Below are 25,772 nucleotides of genomic sequence, written 5' to 3'. Positions count from 1 at the left end.
ACTTCCAAACTCATTTGATGAGGCCAGCATCACCTTGATCCCAAAACCAGACAAGGATCCCACCAAAAAAGAGAACTACAGACCAATATCCTTGATGAACACAGATGCAAAAATTCTCACCAAAATACTAGCCAATAGGATTCAACATACATTAAAAGGATTATTCACCATGATCAAATGGGATTTATTCCAGGGCTGCAGGGTTGGTTCAACATCCGCAAATCAATCAATGTGATAGAACACATTAATAAAAGAAAGAACAAGAACCATATGATACTCTCAATAGATGCTGAAAAAGCATTTGACAAAGTACAGCATCCCTTCCTGATCAAAACTCTTCAAAGTGTAAGGATAGAGGGCACATACCTCAATATTATCAAAGCCATCTATGAAAAACCCACCACAAATATCATTCTCAATGGAGAAAAACTGAAAGCTTTTCCGCTAAGGTCAGGAACACGGCAGGGATGTCCATTATCACCACTGCTATTCAACATAGTACTAGAAGTCCTAGCCTCAGCAATCAGAAAACAAAAAGAAATTAAAGGCATTTAATTTGCCAATTAAATTGGCAAAGAAGAAGTCAAACTATCACTCTTCACAGATGATATGATACTATATGTGGAGAACCCAAAAGACTCCATCCAAAACTGCTAGAACTTGTACAGGAATTCAGTAAAGTGTCAGGATATAAAATCAATGCACAGAAATCAGTTGCATTTCTGTACACCAACAACAAGACAGAAGAAAGAGAAATTAAGGAGTCAATCCCATTTACAATTGCACCCAAGACTATAAGATACCTAGGAATAAACCTAACCAAGGAGGCTAAGAATCTATATGCAGAAAATTATAAAGTACTCATGAAAGAAATTGAGGAAGACACAAAGAAATGGAAAAATGTTCCATGCTCCTGGATTGGAAGAATAAATATTGTGAAAATGTCTATGCTACCTAAAGCAATCTACACATTTAATGCAATCCCTATCAAAATACCATCCATTTTTTTCAAAGAAATGGAACAAATAATCCTAAAATTTATATGGAACCAGAAAAGACCTCGAATAGCCAAAGGAATATTGAAAAAGAAAGAAAAAGAAAGAATAAAGAAAAAGAAAAAAAATATTTGGTTGTTCCTCGAACAACCAAAGAAATATTGGTGATGCTACCAAACAAAGTTGGTGGCATCACAATTCCGGACTTCAAGCTCTATTACAAAGCTGTCATCATCAAGACAGCATGGTACTGGCACAAAAACAGACACATAGATCAATGGAACAGAATAGAGAGCCCAGAAATCGACCCTCAACTCTATGGTCAACTAATCTTCGACAAAGCAGGAAAGAATGTCCAATGGAAAAAAGACAGCCTCTTCAATAAATGGTGCTGGGAAAATTGGACAGCCACATGCAGAGAAATGAAATTGGACCACTTCCTTACACCACACACGAAAATAGACTCCAAATGGATGAAGGACCTCAATGTGAGAAAGGAATCCATCCAAATCCTTGAGGAGAATGCAGGGAGCAACCTCTTCGACCTCAGCCGCAGCAACATCTTCCTAGGAACAACGGCAAAGGCAAGGGAAGCAAGGGCAAAAATGAACTATTGGGATTTCATTAAGATCAAAAGCTTTTGCACAGCAAAGGAAACAGTTAACAAAACCAAAAGACAGCTGACAGAATGGGAGAAGATATTTGCAAACGACATATCAGATAAAGGGCTAGTATCCAAAATCTATAAGGAACTTAGCAAACTCAACACCCAAAGAACAAACAATCCAATCAAGAAATGGGCAGAGGACATGAACAGACATTTCTGCAAAGAAGACATCCAGATGGCCAACAGACACATGAAAAAGTGCTCCACGTCACTCGGCATCAGGGAAATACAAATCAAAACCACAATGAGATACCACCTCACACCAGTCAGAATGGCTAAAATTAACAAGTCAGGAAATGACAGATGCTGGCGAGGATGTGGAGAAAGGGAACCCTCCACCACTGTTGGTGGGAATGCAAGCTGGTGCAACCACTCTGGAAAACAGCATGGAGGTTCCTCAAAATGTTGAAAATAGAACTACCCTATGACCCAGCAATTGCACTACTGGGTATTTACCCTAAAGATACAAACATAGTGATCCGAAGGGGCTCGTGCACCCGAATGTTTATAGCAGCAATGTCTACAATAGCCAAAGTATGGAAAGAACCTAGATGTCCATCAACAGATGAATGGATCAAGAAGATGTGGTATATATACACAATGGAATACTATGCAGCCATCAAAAGAAATGAAATCTTGCCATTTGCGACGACGTGGATGGAACTAGAGGGCATCACGCTTAGTGAAATAAGTCAATCGGAGAAAGACAACTATCATATGATCTCCCTGATATGAGGACATGGAGAAGCAACAGGGGGGGTTAGTGCGATAGGAGAAGAATAAATGAAACAAGATGGGATTGGGAGGGAGACAAACCATAAATGACTCTTAATCTCACAAAACAAACTGGGGGTTGCGGGGGGAAGGTGGGGTTGGGAGAGGGGGAGGGGGTTATGGACATTGGGGAGGGTATGTGCTATCGTGAGTGCTGTGAAGTGTGTAAACCTGGGGATTCACAGACCCTGGGGATAAAAATACATTATATGTTTATTAAAAAAAAAAAAAAATTGGAAGGAGAGGCGAACCATAAGTAACTATGGACTCTGAAAAACAACCTGAGGGTTTTGAAGGGTCAGGGGTGGGAGGTTGGGGGAACAGGCGGTGGGTAATAGGGAGGGCACGTTTTGCATTGAGTACTGGGTGTTGTGTAAAAACAATGAATACTGTTATGCTGAAAAAAATAAAAAAAATATTAAAAAAATTAAAAAATAAATAAATAAATTAAAAAAAAAAGAATTTGTTAAAACTTAAGTAACCATGAATTTCATATAAACCACTCGGTACTTAGGATGTTACATGTGAACATCCTGGTAATTGAGAACCAATAATAGACATACAAATAGAAAGCTAAGCATAACACTAAAGAAAGTCAACAATCATGATGAAAGAGAGCAGGATAATAAGATAAGGTCACAGAAGAAAACTAGGAAACTATGAGCAAAATGGCAATAAATGCATACTAATTGATAATTATAAGATATAAATGGACTAAACAGGCCAATCAAAAGACATGGGTCTTTTTTTTTTTTTAATCCTGTCATCCTATCTATGCTGCCTACACTCTCACTTCAAATTTAGAGACACATATAGACAAACAGCCCAGGGTATCAATGCTACATCTGACATATAGACTTTAAAACAAAGACTGTAATGAGACAAAGAAAGGACTTACATAATGATAGAGGGATCACTCCAACAAGAGAATGTAATAACTTTAAATATCTACACACCCAACATTGGAGCATCTAAGTACGTAAAGCAAATACTAACAATAATAAGGGGGTACTTTCATGTCCCACTTACATGACTGGATAGATTGGCCAGACACAAAATCAGTGAGGAAACAGTGTCTTTGAATGATGCATTAGACCAATAGACTTAACAGATATGTATAGAACATTCCATCCTACAACAGAATACATATTCTTTTCAAGTGCACATGGAACACTCTCCAGTATAGATCATAATAGGTCACAAAATAAATCTTAATAAATTTAATATGATGGAAACATCAGGCATGTTTTCTGGCCACAGTGGTATAAAATTAAAAATCAATTACAAGAAAAAAACTGGAAAAAAACACAAACATGTGGAGGCTAAGCAACCAGTGGGTCAATGAAGAAATCAAAGAGGAAATTTAAAAATACAAGGAGATAAATAAAAATGGGAACACAGTGGATCAAAATCTTTGGGATGCAGCAAAATTAGTCCTAAGAGGGAAATTTTAGCAATATATTCCTATCTCAAGAAACAAAATAGAAAGAAAAAAAAATAAAGAAACAAAATAGCAAACAATCTAAACTTATACCTAATGTAACTAGAAAATAAGAATAAACAAAACCTAAAGTTATTGGAGGAAGAAAATAAAGTAGAAATAAAATAGAGACAAGGCCATGAAACCAAGAGCTGGTTCTTTAAAAAAAAAAAAAAAAATAGACCTTTAGCAAGACTCATCAAGGAAACAGAAGGATTCAAATAAAATAAAAAATGAAAAAAGAAGTAACAATGGACACCACAGAAACACAAAGGAGTATAAGAGACTAGTATGCGAAATTATATGCCAACAAATGGACACCCTAGAAGAAATTGATAAATTCCTAGTAACATAATCTTTCAAAACTGAATCAAGAGGAAATAAATAATCCAAACAGATGGATTACTAGTAACAAAACTGAATCAGTAATGAAAAAAAAACCTTCAGGACCAGATGCCTTCACCCATGACTGCTACAAAACAGAGTAGTTATTCTTCTTAAATTATTCTCTTTAAGCTATTCTCTTTAATAGCTATTCCTTTATTCCAGAAAGGAGAAAAGGAAGGAAATCTTTCTAATACATTCTATGAAACCAGCATTACATGGATACCAAAACCAAAGCCACTACAGAAAAACCTACAGGCCAATATCCTTGATGAAAATGGAAATAAAAATCCTCGGGGTGCCAAGGCGGATCAGTGGGTTAAGCCTCTGCCTTCGGTTCAAGTCATGATCCCAGGGTCCTGGGATCAAGCCCCGCATTGGGATCTCTGCTCAGCAGGGAGCCTGCTTCCTCCTCCTCTCTCTGTCTCCTTGTGATCTCTATCTGTCAAATAAATAAATAAAATCTTTAGAAAGAAAATAAAAAAACCCTCAACAAAGTAATAGCAGAGCACACTCAATAATGTATTAAAAGCATCATTCACTATAATCAAGTGGGATTTATTCTCAGGATGAAAGGATGGTATCTACCAAAAGAAAATCACTAATTTGAATAAATATATGCACCCCTATATTTTTTAAAGCATCATTTACAATAACCAAGTTATAGAAGCAAACTAAGTATCCCTGATTGAAGAATGGAGAAAGAATATGTGGTGTACATATACAACAGAATATTAATCAGCCATAAGAAACAATGAAGACCTTCCCATTTGGGACAACAAAGAAGGATCTGGAAGATACTATGCTAAATTAATTAGGTCAGAGAAAGACAAAGACCATATAACTTCACATACATGTGGAACCTAAATAAATCAGAAACAGACTCACAAGTACCCTGAACAAACCGGTGGTTGCTGGGGGGCAGAGGGAGATACAGGCTTGCAACCATGGGATGAATACATAATGGGGATGAAAGGTACAGCATAGGGAATATAGCCAGTTGGTATTTAATAGTGCTGTACAGCGACAGATGGAAACTACACTTGCTATGAGCAAAACAATGTATACAGTGGTTGAATCACTGTGTTGTACACCCGAAAATGACATTGTGTGTCAATTATACTTTAAAAAAAAACAGGTGGAGAAGAAAGGATGGCACAAATAATGAGGCTACATGAGCAGAGTAGGAATTGAAGATAAGGTTGACTTAAAGAGGCTAGCAAAAATAAAGAACTTTTCGATGGAGAAGTGAATGACTCCTGACAAGTAATGAATTACCTAAAAGAGTAGAAGTAAGAGGCCAATGTTTTATTTGTAGAAAGTTTCCAGAGAGCATAGGGATCTGGTGGTTAAGGAAAGGGAATATCAGACTTGAGCAAGTGAAACACCTGTTGAACGTCCCCAGTAAAGTTTACTTACCTCTTTGAAGAGCCAAAATTCCTAGATGCCCATGAGGATAAATTACTGGGATTCTTAATCTCCCTTTAGCAACGTGTCTGCTTTTGCACACTCTTGGTTAAGAGACGGCCTCTTTAATACTAAATCATGGAGGCAGAACGGACTGATGTGATAGTATAGGATTAACCGAAACTGACATAACATCACATGGGTTCAAAGATTTAAAGAAGAAAGAAAATGACTTTTAGTCATCTTAATACAACTCATTTTTTGTAGTAATCTTTAGAGGTTTTTTAGAGGTCTCCTAATTCCATTTTTCTATCTCTGGTAGAAAATATGTCACCTCTTTTTTTTTTTTTAAACATTTTGCCAAAGATCCAGATGTCTGCATCTGATTATGTTGTCAGACAGCAAGTTTTTAGCCTTCTATTTCAACATGTTATGTTTTCAACATTCAAAGTAGATTTTTTTTTTTTATGGTGGCTGTTGCATTAGGACATAATGGAAGTTGTTTGCTTTTGTTAAAGTAAGAGAAAAAAAATGGAGTGAAATGAACCATTTTTTTTTCTATGCTAGTTTTTCCTAAGAAGATTGTTACCGATGATATGGCAGAAAACATATTGCCATATTAACAAGGTCACTCAGTCACAAAATCCTATTAATATAGAAAATGACAGAACCAAGCTATGTGGTGACAAATAAGGCAAATTCTCACCTTGTATTCTTAACATTCCTTGATCAAATTCATGTAGATAGCAGGGAAGCTGAGAACAAATTCAGGGAATGTGCATGACTCTGTTAAAAAACAAAACAAAACCATAATTCATATATCTTCCGGATTGAGTATCTTCTCATTTTACTTTTTCAAAACATAATGGTAACAAATTAAATCAAGAAATATTTTCTAATTTATGTTTATATAAAAGATTTATCTACAGAAGTAAAAAGGAACCTGCTGAGTAGAAAATTTCAAAATAAACATACACAGTCATAATATCCCTGACATGTTTACTTTTTTTGGAACTAAAAGCACCAAATAGTCATTTGCATTTTGAACGATAGCAAACACATTTCAGACTTAGCTGTCAATTTAATGAAGCCTCAAATATTGATTTTAGCAAAACAGTAAAGTAGGAAATAAAAATAAAAAAAGGATCATTATAATGATAACCCAGAGGGAATAACTATGGTCACTTCAGTCAATGATAAACTGATTTTAGTGGTATGGACTAGACAAATAAAAATAAAGATTGTCTTGACTTAGTTCAAGCTGAAATGAAATCTTTCAGGTTTATGGCTTTGTAAATTGTTCTGAATGTTTAACATCCCATGAAAAAGAAGCAAACAATGAAGATACTTCCTTCAAGAATACAAAACCAGTATACTCAGGCAAAGGCTTGTAATTCAGATTTAACATCTTCTCTGTGTTTGCATTGCTAAAGGGTCTTCTTCAACCCCACTGAGCCACCCAGGTGCCCCTATAGGGTCTTCTTCGACAACGCTCAAAGTGTTTCCATGTATGTGTTACCAACAATTTTACTTTGTGTTTTAAACACCTGGCAGTTTGCTTGATCTTAGTATACAAGATTATTTCTTTTAATGCTTTATGAACTTTGATTGATTTTAGATAAACTGGACACATTTTAAGAATAAACTAGTCTTTCATGTAGTGATAACATAACTGCTTGGGTCCATCAAATATCTCCATTTCTCACTGGACACCAGAAAAAGTCCAGTTAGATGGTTATTAACTATAAGGCTGACATAAAAAGAGAATCATGAAAAAACTAAGTTTTGCATCTATCTCCCAGTCAATATTAAGCATGCTACATATGGAAAGTTTTCTTTAAACCTCAGAATGCTTCAATCCTATCTTTATATTGAACTGGGAATTTCTCTATGAAGACAGCATCATAATAGTCCTTATGTAGGTTAAGCCTGTATCAACCCTGTTCTCTTTCCATATTTAAACAGAACTTATGGAATGAGAAAGAGATGGTGTTACAGCTGGTTATTTTACTTATGTCACAGCCTCAGGTGCTGATTTACCCACGCTGGTTTGTCGTATAAAATGTGTAGTACCTCTTAATACAACTCTTGTTCTTGCACCTATCTGGAATATTCTTACCATGATAGTAAACTTATCTGAAATCTAACCTTCCTTAGAAATCCATGTGAAAGTGTAGGTATGTGACCCATGATATATTTCCCACTACCAGGGCCAGCAACGACTTGCTCTATTTCCTTAGGCCACTTATATTTGCCCTTATTAGAGACCCCCTTGTTTTATTTCTAGGCTACTTATAAAACACTCAACATCAAGCATTTCAACTTACATGTTCTTTTCCACAAAGGAACATACTCTACATACTCTTTTAATAAAATATTTCAGTTATTCTTAAATTTTTACTTTAATTATTGAGAGGCCCCAAACTATATCTCTCTCTCACATTTTATAAATATATATGGATTCCCTTGCCTCTAAAATTCCAAACAATTTTTCCCCTGGATTTATTTGATTTGTATTTTTCCTGATGTAATATTTTAACCCATTAAAAACATGTGGTATCTCTCTTTTAATTAAAAGATGACATGGGGGGGTTAGGGGGATAGGAGAAGAATAAATGAAACAAGATGGGATTGGGAGGGAGACAAACCATAAATGACTCTTAATCTCACAAAACAAACTGGGGGTTGTGGGGGGAAGGTGGGGTTGGGATAGGGGGAGGGAGTTATGGACATTGGGGAGGGTATGTGCTATGGTGAGTGCTGTGAAGTGTGTAAACCTGGCGATTCACAGACCTGTACCCCTGGGAATAAAAATACATTATATGTTTATTAAAAAAAAAAAAGATGAATACCCAACTTTTGTAGCAACATGGATGGGACTGGAAGTGATTATGCTGAGTGAAATAAGTCAAGCAGAGAGAGTCAAGTATCATATGGTTTCACTTATTTGTGGAGCATAACAAATGACATGGAGGACATTGGAAGATGGAGAGGAAGAGGAAGTTGAGGGAAATTGGAAGGGGAGGCGAACCATGAGAGACTATGGACTCTGAAAAACAACCTGAGGGTTTTGAAGGGTCGGGGGTGGGAGGTTGGGGGAACCAGGTGGTGGGTAATAGGGAGGGCACATACTGCATGGAGCACTGGGTGTGGTGCAAAAACAATGAATACTGTTACGCTGAAAAAATAAATTAATTAATTAAAAAAAAGATGACTAAATAAGTAGAAGATTAATATATGTGTGTCCATGGCTCATTTAAAAACCTGTTGACTACTGTGCCAAGTTTTTACAGAAGTCGGTTCCTGTTTCTAATAAATCCAACCTACCAGGAAAAGCTAGATATATACAAAGGTCAGATTAAGGAACAGTATTATATATGAAAAAGCAAGTGATTGTATTACATGGATTCAGTCTGAGAAAAAATGGTTTCACTGGGTCATGTAAAATGGGCCATGAAGGAGAATGGAATTTGCCTAGATGAATTTTGGGGGGAGAATTTTTAAGATGGAATTGGTGTAAATCAAAGAAAAGAGAAAAGATCTTATTTACAGTTTAATGAATTAGAACCATCCCCAAAGAACTGAGAATAAATAGGATTGGTTGAAATAGATATTATTTAAATAAAAATATGTTCAAATAAACCATGAATTACTAGATAGAAAAAAATACAAAATTGATGAATAAATTTAAGAACTGGTTTTTTGAGAAGAATAGTACTGTAGATAAACCTCTTAAATAAATAAAACAAGAGAAATTTGAAAAAAATGTTAGAATGAGGAAGTGGATACAAAAGAGCTTATTTCAATGAAAATAAGATACCATCTGTTCAATCAGGAAATAAATAAAAGGGAAAAGTTGTAATAATTACATGAAGATAAGTTAGCACAGGAATAAACATCTAAGCTAATGAAATTGGGAAGAGACATTAGGAAGTCTATACACCATATAAATTTAATACATGATAAAGATGGCAATTCAAATTAATTAGAAATAGAACAATTACTCAATAACTAGTCAAGCAACTGGCTGATCAATAAGAAAAATAGATACTTTTTCTCACACATACACCACGTAGATAAATGAGTACAATTTTTTAAAAAATTAAAACTTAAATTGGATTCAGAGGGAACGTACCTCAATAGAATAAAGGATGTATATGAAGAACCCACACCTGACATCATCCTCAATGGTGAACAACTGACAGCTTTTTCCCAAGGTCAGAAACAAGACAAGGATGTCAACTGTCATCACTTTTATTCAACATAGTACTAGAAGTCCTAGCCATAGAAATCATACAAGAAATGAAAAGCATCCAAACACTTAAAAAAAAAAAAAACTGTCACTATTTGCAGATGACATATAGAAAGAACCCTAAAGACTCCACTAAATCTTATTAGGAGTAATAAAAGTATTCAGTAAAGGTGCAGGATATATAATGAATATACAGAACCTGTCACATTTCTATAGATTAATCACAAAGTAAGACAAAGAGATGATGAGAAAATAATCCCATTTACAATTGCACCAAAAAGGATAAAACACCTAAGAAAAATTTTAACCAAGAAGGTGAAAGACCTGCATGCTGAAAACTATAATTCACTGATGAAAGACATTACATATGGCACAAATGGCAGCATATACCCTGCTCATGAAATGGAAGAGTAACTATTGTTAAAATGTCCATATCACTCTAGGCAATCTACAGTTTCAAAGAACTTTCTATTAAAAATACCAATATTTTTCACAAAGCTAGAAAAAATAATCCTAAAATTTATATGAACCCACCAAAAGACCTGAATAGCCAACAATCTGGAAAAAAAAACAAAGCTGATCACGATCTCAGATTTCAAGATACACTACAAAGCTACAGTAATCAAAACAATATGGTACTGGCAGAGAAGTAGTCACATAAAGCAATGGAACAGGTTAGAAAGCCCAGAAATAAACGCATGCTTATGTGGTCAGTTAATAATCTATGACAAGAGGGAGGAGTCAAGATGGCGGGGAAGTAGCAGGCTGAGACTATATCAGGTAGCAGGAGATCAGCTCGATAGCTTATCTAAACATTGCAAACACCTACAAATCCAACGGGAGAGCGAAGAGAAAAAGAACAGCAACTCTAGAAACAGAAAATCAACCACTTTCTGAAAGGTAGGCCTGGCGGAGAAGTGAATCTAAAACGACGGGAAGATAGACCACGGGGGGAGGGGCCGGCTCCTGGCAAGCGGCGGAGCAACGGAGCACAAAATCAGGACTTTTAAAAGTCTGGTCCACTGAGGGACATTGCTCCAGAGGCTAAACCAGGGTGAAGCCCACGCGGGGTCAGCGTGGCCCCAGGCTCCGCAGGGTCACAGAAGGATCGGGGGTGTCAGAGTGTCGGAGAGCTCGCAGGTATTAGAACGGAGAAGCCGGCTGCAGAGACAGAGCCGAGGACTGAACTCTCAGCTCGGGGTTACCTTGAACCGGTCGCGGGCTGGGTGAGCTCGGAGCGCGGCTAGAGGCTGGGGATACAGGAGTGATTGGGTGCTGTCCTCTGGGGGCGCACTGAGGAGTGGGGCCCCAGGCTCTCAGCTCCTCCGGGCCAGAGACTAGGAGGCCGCCATTTTCATTCCCGTCCTCCGGAACTCTACGGAAAGCGTTCAGGGAACAGAAGCTCCCAAAAGCGAACCCGAGCCGATTACTTAGTCCGGCCGCCGGTAAGGGCGGTGCAATCCTGCCTCGGGCAAAGACACTTGAGAGTCACTACAACAGGCCCTTCCTCCAGAAGATCAACAAAATATCCAGCCAGGACGAAGTTCATCTATCAAGGAGAAAGCAGGTTCATTCCTAAGACAGCAGAGCAATTCCAGAGGAGGAGAAAGCAAAGCACGGAACTCATGGCTTTCTCCCCATGATTCTTTAGTCTTGCGGCTACTTCAATTTTTTTTTTCAATTTTTTTTTCTTTTTTCTTTTTTCTTCTTCTGCTAAATTTTTTAAAAACTTTTACCCTTTTCTTTTTTAACGTTTTTTGACTAGTTCATCTAAATATATATATTTTTTCTTTCCTTTTTATATTTTTTTATTTGTTTTATTTTTTAAATTTTTTTCTTTTTTTTTTTTCCTTTTTTTTTTCTTTTTTTTTTTCAGAACCTGTTTTTATCCCCTTTCTCCCCACCCACAATTAGGGGTCTCTTCTGATTTGGTTACAGCGCATTTTTCTGGGGTCTTTGCCACCCTTTTAGTAGTTTATTTGCTCCTTCATATCCTCTTATCTGGACAAAATGACAAGGCTGAAAAAATCACCACAAACAAAAGAACAAGAGACAGTACCGAAGGCTAGGGACCTAATCAACACAGACATTGGTACTATGTCAGATCAAGAGTTCAGAATGACGATTCTGAACATTCTAGCCGGGCTCGAAAAAGGCATGGAAGATATTAGAGAAACCCTCTCTGGAGATATTAAAGCCCTTTCTGGAGAAATTAAAGAACTAAAATCTAACCAAGTTGAAATCAAAAAAGCTATTAATGAGGTGCAATCAAAAATGGAGGCTCTCACTGCTAGGATCAATGAGGCAGAAGAAAGAATTAGTGATATAGAAGACCAAATGACAGAGAATAAGGAAGCCGAGCAAAAGAGGGACAAACAGCTACTGGACCATGAGGGGAGAATTTGAGAGATAAGTGACACCATAAGACGAAACAACATTAGAATAATTGGGATTCCAGAAGAAGAAGAAACAGAGAGGGGAGCAGAAGGTCTATTGGAGAGAATCATTGGAGAGAATTTCCCTAATATGGCAAAGGGAACAGGCATCAAAATCCAGGAGATGCAGAGAACCCCCCTCAAAGTCAACAAGAATAGGTCCACACCCCGTTACCTAATAGTAAAATTGACAAGTCTTAGTGACAAAGAGAAAATCCTGAAAGCAGCCCGAGAAAAGAAGTCTGTAACATACAATGGTAAAAATATTAGATTGGCGGCAGACTTATCCACAGAGACCTGGCAGGCCAGAGAGAGCTGGCATGATATATTCAGAGCACTCAACAAGAAAAACATGCAGCCAAGAATACTCTATCCAGCTAGGCTATCATTGAAAATAGAAGGAGAGATCAAAAGCTTCCAGGACAAACAAAAACTGAAAGAATTTGCAAACACCAAACCAGCTCTACAGGAAATATTGAAAGGGGTCATCTAAGCAAAGAGAGAGCCTAAAAGTAGTAGATCAGAAAGGTACAGAGACAATATAGAGGAACATGGCACTAAATTCATATCTCTCAATAGTTACCCTGAATGTTAATGGGCTAAATGCCCCAATCAAAAGACACAGGGTATCAAAATGGATAAAAAAACAAAACCCATCAGTATGTTGCCTACAAGAAACTCATTTTAGACGCGAAGACACCTCCAGATTTAAAGTGAGGGGGTGGAAAACAATTTACCATGCTAATGGGCATCAGAAGAAAGCTGGGGTGGCAATCCTTATATCAGATCAATTAGATTTCAAGCCAAAGACTATAATAAGAGATGAGGAAGGACACTATATCCTACTCAAAGGGTCTGTCCAACAAGAAGATCTAACCATTTTAAATATCTATGCCCCTAACGTGGGAGCAGCCAACTATATCAACCAATTAATAACAAAATCAAAGAAACACATCAATAATCATACAATAATAGTAGGGGACTTTAACACTCCCCTCACTGAAATGGACAGATCATCCAAGCCAAAGATCAACAAGGAAATAAAGGCCTTAAATGACACACTGGACCAGATAGACATCACAGATCTATTCAGAACATTTCATCCCTAAGCAACAGAATACACGTTCTTCTCTAGTGCACATGGAACCTTCTCCAGAATAGATCACATCCTGGGTCACAAATCAGGTCTCAACCGGTATCAAAAGATTAGGATCATTCCCTGCATATTTTCAGACCACAATGCTCTGAAGCTAGAACTCAATCACAAGAGGAAAGCTGGAAAGAACCCAAATACATGGAGACTAAACAGCATCCTTCTAAAGAATGAATGGGTTAACCAGGAAATTAAAGAAGAATTGAAAAAATTCATGGAAACAAATGATAATGAAAACACAACAGTTCAAAATCTGTGGGACACAGCAAAGGCAGTCCTGAGAGGAAAATATATAGCGGTATAAGCCTTTCCCAAGAAACAAGAAAGGTCTCAAGTACACAACCTAACCCTACACGTAAAGGAGCTGGAGAAAGAACAAGAAAAAAACCCTAAACCCAGCAGGAGAAGAGAAATCATAAAGATCAAAGCAGAAATCAATGAAATAGAAACCAAAAAAACAATAGAAAAAATCAATGAAACTAGGAGCTGGTTCTTTGAAAGAATCAATAGGATTGATAAACCCCTGGCCAGACTCATCAAAAAGAAAAGAGAAAGGACCCAAATCAATAAAATCATGAATGAAAGAGGAGAGATCACAACTAACACCAAAGAAATACAGACAATTATAAGAACATACTATGAGCAACTCTACGCCAACAAATTGGACAATCTGGAAGAAATGGGTGCATTCCTAGAGACATATAAACTACCACAACTGAACCAGGAAGAAATAGAAAACCTGAACAGGCCCATAACCAGTAAGGAGATTGAAACAGTCATCAAAAATCTCCAAACAAACAAAAGCCCAGGGCCAGACGGCTTCCCAGGGGAATTCTACCAAACATTTAAAGAAGAACTCATTCCTATTCTCCTGAAACTGTTCCAAACAATAGAAATGGAAGGAAAACTTCCAAACTCATTTTATGAGGCCAGCATCACCTTGATCCCAAAACCAGACAAGGATCCCACCAAAAAAGAGAACTACAGACCAATATCCTTGATGAACACAGACGCAAAAATTCTCGCCAAAATACTAGCCAATAGGATTCAACAGTACATTAAAAGGATTATTCACCACGATCAAGTGGGATTTATTCCAGGGCTGCAGGGTTGGTTCAACATCCGCAAATCAATCAATGTGATAGAACACATTAATAAAAGAAAGAACAAGAACCATATGACACTCTCAATAGATGCTGAAAAAGCATTTGACAAAGTACAGCATCCCTTCCTGATCAAAACTCTTCAAAGTGTGGGGATAGAGGGCACATACCTCAATATTATCAAAGCCATCTATGAAAAACCCACCGCAAATATCATTCTCAATGGAGAAAAACTGAAAGCTTTTCCGTTAAGGTCAGGAACACGGCAGGGATGTCCATTATCACCACTGCTATTCAACATAGTACTAGAAGTCCTAGCCTCAGCAATCAGACAACAAAAAGAAATTAAAGGCATCCAAATTGGTAAAGAAGAAGTCAAACTATCACTCTTCGCAGATGATATGATACTATATGTGGAAAACCCAAAAGACTCCACTCCAAAACTGCTAGAACTTGTCCAGGAATTCAGTAAAGTGTCAGGATATAAAATCAATGCACAGAAATCAGTTGCATTTCTGTACACCAACAACAAGACTGAAGAAAGAGAAATTAAGGAGTCAATCCCATTTACAATTGTACCCAAAACTATAAGATACCTAGGAATAAACCTAACCAAAGAGACTAAGAATCTATACACAGAAAATTATAAAGTACTCATGAAAGAAATTGAGGAAGACACAAAAAAATGGAAAAATGTTCCATGCTCCTGGATTGGAAGAATAAATATTGTGAAAATGTCCATGCTACCTAAAGCAATCTACACATTTAATGCAATCCTTATCAAAATACCATCCATTTTTTTCCAAGAAATGGAACAAATAATCCTGAAATTTTTTTTTCTTTTTTTTTTCCATTTTATTTATTTTTTCAGCGTAACAGTATTCATTCTTTTTGCACAACACCCAGTGCTCCATGCAAAACGTGCCCTCCCCATTACCCACCACCTGTTCCCCCCACCTCCCACCCTTGACCCTTCAAAACCCTCAGGTTGCCCCAACCTCCCACCCCTGACCCTTCAAAACCCTCAGGTTGTTTTTCAGAGTCCATAGTCTCTTATGGTTCACCTCCCCTCCCCAATGTCCATAGCCCGCTCCCCCTCTCCCAATCCCACCTCCCCCCAGCAACCCCCAGTTTGTTTTGTGAGATTAAGAGTCATTTATGGTTTGTCTCCCTCCCAGGTGCAACCACTCTGGAAAACAGCATGGAGGTTCCTCAAAATGTTGAAAATAGAACTACCCTATGACCCAGCAATTGCACTACTGGGTATTTACCCTAAAGATACAAACATAGTGATCCGAAGGGGCACGTGTACCCGAATGTTTATAGCAGCAATGTCTACAATAGCCAAACTATGGAAAGAACCTAGATGTCCATCAACAGATGAATGGATAAAGAAGATGTGGTGTATATACAGAATGGAATACTATGCAGCCATCAAAAGAAATGAAATCATGCCATTTGCGACGACGTGGATGGAACTAGAGCGTATCATGCTTAGTGAAATAAGTCAATCGGAGAAAGACAACTATCATATGATCTCCCTGATATGAGGACATGGAGAAGCAACATGGGGGGGTAGGGAGATAGGAGAAGAATTAATAATCCTAAAATTTATATGGAACCAGAAAAGACCTCGAATAGCCAAAGGAATATTGAAAAAGAAAGCCAAAGTTGGTGGCATCACAATTCCGGACTTCAAGCTCTATTACAAAGCTGTCATCATCAAGACAGCATGGTACTGGCACAAAAACAGACACATAGATCAGTGGAACAGAATAGAGAGCCCAGAAATCGACCCTCAACTCTATGGTCAACTAATCTTCGACAAAGCAGGAAAGAATGTCCAATGGAAAAAAGACAGCCTCTTCAATAAATGGTGCTGGGAAAATTGGACAGCCACATGCAGAGAAATGAAATTGGACCACTTCCTTACACCACACACGAAAATAGACTCCAAATGGATGAAGGACCTCAATGTGAGAAAGGAATCCATCAAAATCCTTGAGGAGAATGCAGGCAGCAACCTCTTCGACCTCAGCCATAGCAACATCTTCCTAGGAACAATGGCAAAGGCAAGGGACGCAAGGCAAAAATGAACTATTGGGATTTCATCAAGATCAAAAGCTTTTGCACAGCAAAGGAAACAGTTAACAAAACCAAAAGACAGCTGACAGAATGGGAGAAGATATTTGCAAATGACATATCAGATAAAGGGCTAGTATCCAAAATCTATAAGGAACTTAGCAAACTCAACACCCAAAGAACAAACAATCCAATCAAGAAATGGGCAGAGGACATGAACAGACATTTCTGCAAAGAAGACATCCAGATGGCCAACAGACACATGAAAAAGTGCTCCACGTCCCTCGGCATCAGGGAAATACAAATCAAAACCACAATGAGATATCACCTCACACCAGTCAGAATGGCTAAAATTAACAAGTCAGGAAATGACAGATGCTGGAGAGGATGTGGAGAAAGGGGAACCCTCCTCCACTGTTGGTGGGAATGCAAGCTGGTGCAACCACTCTGGAAAACAGCATGGAGGTTCCTCAAAAAATGTTGAAAATAGAACTACCCTATGACCCAGCAATTGCACTACTGGGTATTTACCCTAAAGATACAAACGTAGTGATCCGAAGGGGCACGTGTACCCAAATGTTTATAGCAGCAATGTCTACAATAGCCAAACTATGGAAAGAACCTAGATGTCCATCAACAGATGAATGGATAAAGAAGATGTGGTATATATACACAATGGAATACTATGCAGCCATCAAAAGAAATGAAATCATGCCATTTGCGACGACGTGGATGGAACCAGAGCGTATCATGCTTAGTGAAATAAGTCAATCGGAGAAAGACAACTATCATATGATCTCCCTGATATGAGGACATGGAGAAGCAACATGGGGGGGTAGGGGGATAGGAGAAGAATAAATGAAACAAGATGGGATTGGGAGGGAGACAAACCATAAATGACTCTTAATCTCACAAAACAAACTGGGGGTTGCTGGGGGGAGGTGGGATTGGGAGATGGGGAGGGGGCTATGGACATTGGGGAGGGTAAGTGCTATCGTGAGTGCTGTGAAGTGTGTAAACCTGGCGATTCACAGACCTGTACCCCTGGGGATAAAAATACATTATATGTTTATTTAAAAAAAAAATTTGGAAGGGGAGTCGAACCATAAGAGACTATGGACTCTGAAAAGCAACCTGAGGGTTTTGAAGGGTCAGGGGTGGGAGGTCGGGGGAACAGGTGGTGGGTAATGGGGAGGGCACGTTTTGCATGGAGCACTGGGTGTTGTGCAAAAAGAATGAATACTGTTACGCTGAAAAAATAAAAAAAAATAATCTATGACAAAAGGGTCAGGAATACACAATGGGCAAAAGACAGTCTCTTCAACAAGTGGTGTTGCAAAAACTGGACAGCCACATGCAAAAGATTGAAACCAGACCACCTTATTATCTTATACACAGCAAAAAACAAAACAAACAAACAAAAACTCAAAATGGATTAAGGACCTAAATGTGAAAATGGAAGCCATAAAAATCCTTGGAGAGAGCACAGGCTGTAATGTCTCTGACACTGGCTATAGCAACATTTTTCTAGATGTATCTCCTGAGGCAAGGGAAAGAAAAGCAAAAATAAACTGGTAGGACTACATCAAAAAGCTTCTGCATGTGAAGGAAATAATCAATAAAACTAAAAGACAAACTATTGAATGGGAGAAGATATTTGCAGAAGACATATCCAATAATGGATTAGTATCAAAAATATATAAAGAACTGATACAACTCATCACCCCCCAAACAATTTAATTTTAAAAATGGGCAGAAGACAGAAACAGACATTCCTCAGACATCTAGATGGCCAATAGACACATAAAAAAGATGCTCAACATCACTCATCATCAAGAAAATACAAACAAGGGGTGCCTGGGTGGCTCAGTGGGTTCAGCCTCTGCCTTCAGCTCAGGTCATGATCTCAGGGTCCCAGGATCAAGCCCCGCATTGGGTCTCTGCTCAGCAGGAGCCTGCTTCCCCCCCACCCCCACCACCCAACTCTGCCTGCTTGTGATCTCTGTCTGTCAAATAAATAAATAAAATCTTAAAAAAAAAGAAAGAAAATACAAACCAAAACTACAATGAGATATCATCTCACACCTGTCAGAATGGCTAAAATAAAAACACAAGAAACAGCAAGTGTTGATGAGGTTGTGAAGAAAGAGCCTCTTGCACTGTTGATGGAATGTAAACTGGTGCAGCCACTATGGAGACAGTATGGAGTTTCCTCAAAAAGTTAAAAATAGAACTACCCCATGTTTCAGTAATTCTACTACTAGGTATTTACCCAAAAAATACAATATTAACTCAAAGGGATACATGTGCCCCTATGTTTATTGAAACATTATTTGCAGTAGAAAAATTATGGCAGCAATTCAACTATCTGCTGTTAGATGAATGGAGAAAGAAGATGTGGTATATATACAATGGAGTATTATTCAGCCACGAGTAATGAAATCTTACCATTTGCAACAAAATGGATAGAGCTAGAGAGAATAATGCTAAGTGAAATAAGTCAGAGAAAGACAAATAACATATGATCTCACTCACATACGGAATTTGAGAAACAAAACGAACAAAGGAAAGAAAAGAGACAGAGACAAACCAAAAACAGACTCAACTACAGAGAATTAATGGTTACACTTATCATCATGAGCACCTAGTACTGTATAGACTTGATGAATCACTGTATTGTATACCTGAAACTCATAAAATACTTCATATTAACTATACTGGAATTTAAATGACTTAAAAAAAATCTCAATTATGTAACACTGACATGACATTGACAATACACACATATATACATACACATTTCTGTTTTTAGAAATGTTTTTAGATGTATGGGTATATATATGAACAGGAATACAAGTGTGTACACAAATACAAATATATTCCGAAGAGTTTTTAATCTTTCCAAAAGAAAATGATTTTAACACAAATTGAAGAGGAAAGTTTGAAAGGATACTGGATGGGTCACCAATTCTCTAGGAAGCTTGGGCAATAAAGGTCAGAAATCAATACTAAGAAGCACAAATCATAGCAAAATCGTGATATAGAAGCCTTATTCTCTGCCACTTCTGCCTTTGGAAATGCTCTCACTGCCAGTCCTGGGAAGGATTCTCTTCTGCCCTTGCTTTTCTGTCTCACATCTGATTCGCCAAGTCTCAGTATTGAAGCCTTGCCCTGGTTACCAAGGGAGTAAGTGATAACAGCTATTTGATTGTGACTTCTGTAGTGGGAGGCAACCCTGACTCTCACAATAACTTATCCCTCAAAAACAGAAAGACCATGGATTTGCAGATTTGCTTGTGAGTGTCCTGTAAGTGTGTTTGTGTTCCTGGGCTTTGGTAACATTTGGTATTATTTTGTTATGTATAAATCATACTGTCAATGACATTTTATCTACAACATCTTACACAGTGATTTGGTAAGTATTTTTTGGTACCTGTAACTGTGTTGCATGCATAAGATACATCTCCGTTCAGGAATGTGTAGCTTGGGAGATAAGGACTAGCCTATATGAAATACCTAAGGAATAAGACAGCATGTATTAAATTTTGCAATTACTGATACAATTGTTATTTGCTGGAAAAGCTTAGGTAAGAGATTTAAATGATTAGAACAGCTGAGACTTAATACAAAAATTACTGACTGTGGGAATGGAGTTTAAAAGATGGATAATATTTACTACATATTGCCTGTAAATCATTATTATAAGTTTTATTATATAAATATATATTATATAACTATATAGACACATATATTTACATTAGTTGTTATATCTTCATCCTTCACAGAGTACACTTAGTGAGCTGGTTACTACATTGTATGTAGCTCATGTCATGGATGGATTCAATTTTCCCTCAAATAATCTACTGATTTTTATGGTAAGATCCTGAGTTAACTAAACTCTTATTTTATAACTAAAACTTTAAAATTTAATAGAGTACAAATTATAAATGTATACGTCTTAGTAAATCTTCACAAGCACAAAGATTAGGAACATTTCCATATCCCAGAAGCCTCAATTGTGCTCCTCCTAATCACTGACTTTGCACAGATAACCAATATCCTGACATCTCTTGACACAGTTTTTTGTTTTTGAACTTTACATAAATGGAACCATAGAGATTTAACCATTTAATTTTAACCATTTAATTTTGTTGTAGCTTCTTACAGTCAGAATTATATTCATGAGATTTATCTATGCTACATTAAACACTGCTTATTTCCGCTCATCACTATGTAGCATTCCATTATAGGAATACATCACCATTTATTTATCCATTCTGTTCAGTTCATGTTTAATGTTTCCAAACTTTGGCTCTAACATTATTGCCACTGTGAACATTCTTTTTGAGAACATACACATGCTTATCTTTTAAGTAAACATTTTGGAGTGAAATTCCTAGGTCATAGGTTATGAATGTTTTAACAGGTATTATCAAATGGTTTTCAAAAATGTCTGCTTGGGGCACCAGGGTGGCTCCGTTGGTGAGGCGTCTGATTCTTGATTTCAGCTCAGGTCATGCTCTCAGGGTTGTGAGACCAAGCCCTGTGTCGGGCTCTGTGCTGGATGTGGAGGCGGAGCCTGCTTAAGATCCATATACACGATGGAGTATTATGCTTCCATCAGAAAGGGTGAATACCCACTTTTGTAGCAACATGGATGGGACTGGAAGAGATTATGCTGAGCGAAATAAGTCAAGCAGAGAGAGTCAATTATCATATGGTTTCACTTATTTGTGGAGCGTAACAAAGAACATGGAGGACATGGGGAGATGGAGAGGAGAGGGAGTTGTGGGAAATTGGAAGGGGAGATGAACCATGAGAGACTATGGACTCTGAAAAACAACCAGAGGGTTTTGAAGGGGGGGGGGGGTGGGAGGTTGGGGAACCAGGTGGAGGGTAAGAGAGAGGGCACGTATTGCATGGAGCACTGAGTGTGGTGCAAAAACAATGAGTATTGTTACGCTGAAAATAAATAAATTAATTAAAAAATGCAAAAAAAAAAAAAAAAGATTCTCTCGCTCCCTCTCCCTCTCTTCCCCCTCTTCCCCCCGCAAAAAAACTTTACTCCAATTTACACTTTCTTCATTGTGTGTGAAAATTCTAGTTTTCAAAATCTTCCCCAGGGCTTGATATTAGCTGTTGTTTTTTGTTTGTTTGGTTGTGGGTTTTCATGAGCGGGTTTTTTTTTTTTCCTATTTTAATATTTACTACTCTAGTGCTTGTGTAGTTTCTCTCTATGGAATTAACCTGGTTTTATTAGGCTAATTAATGAGTTAAAGCACCTTTCCATATGTTTATTGCACATTTTCTTTTATTTCTTTCTTCTTTTTTCTTTTTGTAAGATTGGCTGTTGAAGTCTTTAGGCCATTATTTGGTTGTCTGTTGTTATGACTTTATAGTGCTTTCTACATTCTGGATGAGTTTTATCTGTACTGGGAGTATTTTCTACTTTCTACTCATGTTCTCCCTCTCTTAACTGCGTTTTCTGATTAATAAAATGTTCAGTTTTTTGAGATCTAGTTTATCTGTCTTTCCCTTTATGGTTGATACTTTTGTATGTATGTCCTGCTTAAAACATGGATATCCATTTGATAAAACCATAATCTTACCCATGGACTACAGTGGATTTTTTCCCCCACAACCTAGAGACTGGATTTTCTGTCTAGTCTCTCCTATTCTGTTCACTGATCAGTATATATATGCTCACTGGTATAGGAAACCACCATCCTCTGTGATGGCAATGGAGATAGAGAATAACTTCCAGGCAAGGATTAAATCCAACACACTCGCGCAGAATATGGTCTAAAGAAAACACTAAAGACATGGTTGTAAAGTCACTCTCTCACCTTTCCCTCTAATTATTTGCTGATCTCAAGTTCTTGCCCAGGTTATTTAAATCCTTGGCACTTTTTCTCCCTGCCTTCCCCACTGTCACCAGGATAATCATTCCTCTCTTTGACTCTCAATTACTTCCTTTCCTATAAGGTGTGGCCCAACTTCCCAAGATGAGAAGCAGGGTCACTGGCCAAATCACTATTTTACCTCCTTCCCCTCTAGCGTTTATCTTCCAGCAGAGTCAGTGGCAGTTGCTGGAACCTTAAAGTTTACCCACACAAACCTGTGGCTTTACCCTTGTGTTTCTTTGTGAAGAATTTTCCACTCACCTTCTGACAAGCTCTTACTCATTCCTAAAGCCCCAGTCCAAATTATAAATTCTATATGAAGCTATTTCTCATTCCATCTGACAGAAATTAATCATTCGCTTCTATTTACTGGGTACAAACTGATATTATTTCTCTGGTATCATATCCATCTTCATATCCCAAATACCTGGGAAGGATTAGGTTCTTAATAAATATTGGTTGAATTGAATCAAGTTGATGAATTTCGATCATCCTCTAACATTACTCACCCCCTTCCACACATACACACAAAACCAAATGGATTGGAGTTAAAAATTAAACATTAAAGCTTCAACATAGTACAAGATAAAACTGAATACTAAACTTCGTATTTAGAATGTCAAACTTTTAGAATATTTATTATGAAAGTTTTTTTTTCTTAAAGTTTTTTTTTTTAAAGTAATCTCTACACCTAATATGGAACTTGAACTGAAAACCCCAAGATCAGGAGTCATAGGTTCTGCTGACTGAGCCAGTCAGGCAGCCCTTTAGTAAAGCTTTTTAAAGGCAGCACACTGAACTTTCACATAACTATCACCCAGACACAATTAGCAAGATCTTGTAACATTTGCTTCATCTGTCTCTTTTTTACATTATTTCCTTTGCTAGATGATCTTAAAGCATATCAGTGATGGTGGGTCATTTCACTTTAAGTATATCAGTATGTATTTTTTAAACATATATACAAGTTCTCACAAAACTATATTGTCATTATCATACCTGACAAAGTAATTCTTTTTCAGTGTCACCTAGTGTCCATTCTATAAGCAAGTTTCTGCAATTATCTAAAAAATGCCTTATTTTAGTTGGTTTGTTTTTTCCCTTTTCTGTTTTGTACCATTTTGAACTCTAGATCTTGTATTTTCAATGTGTTTTAATCAGTTGTATTCTTCAGATTATTGGTGCTCAAATTGCTCTTCCTTTGACCAAAGGCTTTGAGTGTGTCTGCTGTTTTTTGTTTGTTTGCATTAGCCCATTTTTCTTGAAAATTTCCTTGCTTTCTGGCTCAAGATATGTCAACATAATCCTGCTCCAGACCTGGAATCAGTTATTCCGCCAAGGAGCCCTGGGTACAGAGTTACTCATTGCTTATGGGTTGTTATTGAGTCCAGGCTTTTGGGGGGACAAAACTTGAAAATTGAGTTTTCAAAACAAGACAAAATATTGGAGACTCCATACTGGTATTTCTAATTCATATGTAACATTACAGTATTTTTACTTGATTTCTTTGATTTTACCCTTATATCTATTTTTTACACTTAAGCTTTTGACTCCTATAGTGGTAATATGATTTCTAACGTGCATTTTCCTAAACTCTACATAAAATAGATTTTTAAATTTCAGTATCAATATAACAATTATATTGCATAATGAAATTTAGCATATAAATACTATTAATGTAAAAATGAAATAAGAATATATAGCATAAATTCTGTGTTCTAATATCAGTTGAAATAATCCTCATCTGTGTGTGTCGATATCGCAACTTGACTGAACTCCAAATTCTCAGTCAGGTAGGAATGGAAGAATAGAGGCAGTCTTGATAGAAAATGACTCAGGAAATTTACTTCCTATACAATATCTATTAAGGAAATTCTTGAAGATTTCCCCCCAGTAAAATAAAATCAATTAAAGTAAAATAAAATAAGCCAAAAGTGATTTAGGAACCACGAAAAAATGCATTAACTTTAAGCGCACAGAATGAAGGAGACTTCACCAAATGGCAGACAGCTGGAATCCTAGCAACCAGTACAGAGAAGCAAAGGATCAGCAAGTCCTTAGTCAAGGTGACAGTAAAACAAAGTACCTATTTCATGAACAGTTCCAAGAATGTTTGAGATACTGAAATAATTTAAAGATATAATAAAGGCACTATCCAGAAAAAAATCGAGAAAGGAGCTTAGGAAATCTAAAATCTCTGTGAGAACGAAAATATGATTATAGAACTTACAGTGGTTCTGCAGTGAGCCTTCCCAACTCATACTTATTTAATGTTGCTTAATGATTTTTAAGTTTTAGCATCTATGCATGGATTAAATGCAGATTTAATTATGGTTATGAAGAGGACTATAAATATTAGCAGCTTTGACATATAAAAGTACATGTAGTAGAATTTAGAAGGTGAAAAAAGGGAGGACTGGTAAAGGGAAAGCAGGTGCATTCACATCCTCATTGTAAAAAGGATGAAATCAAGAGATACTATCCTGAAATACAGATTTTAGTGTATTATTTAAATACACAAAGGAAAGAATCATAAAAAACTACAGCAAAAGCTATTAAAATGTGTGCCCTTTGGAAAAGCAGGATTAAGACTGAGGAGTGTAGGACTGGCACAGATAAGGGTTCCTTTCTTTTTTTTTTTTGGTAAACCATTCTGTAGTAATCATTTTATTTAATTATGTGATGTAATACATAGATATAATGATATTAATATTTATAATAGTAGTAGTAGGCAGACATGTCACTTCAAGTACTATATCTCACCATATGAAGCTGGGGATTATCTCCCAGGATGCCAATTTAAGTTTAAATTATCAAAAGTAATAAAACATTGATGCTCGATATGGAGGCTGGAAAATAGAAACATCATCTGTCAGTACTTAGTGTAACCAAGTAAATATAAATAAATAATGTAAATGAAATAGGATCTGTATTAAAAGAAGAAAAATGTCCATACCTGATAGAGCTGTGAATCCAAAGGGAAAAAAAAAGGCTTACTCATTATGAGGAAAAAATTTTATAAAAAGCAGTACTTAGACATATCTATAGATCTGAACAAAGATATGAATCTTACAAAAGAGAAAGAGATTACAACAAAGATCCAGTCAGGCTTCCTTCTTAGGTTGACTCCCAGAGAC

This window comes from Meles meles, chromosome 15 (assembly GCF_922984935.1).
Source record: "Meles meles chromosome 15, mMelMel3.1 paternal haplotype, whole genome shotgun sequence".
Taxonomy (NCBI): Eukaryota; Metazoa; Chordata; class Mammalia; order Carnivora; family Mustelidae; genus Meles; species Meles meles.
The sequence above is the reverse complement of the archived record's forward strand: the minus strand, read 5'-3'. Positions refer to the sequence as shown.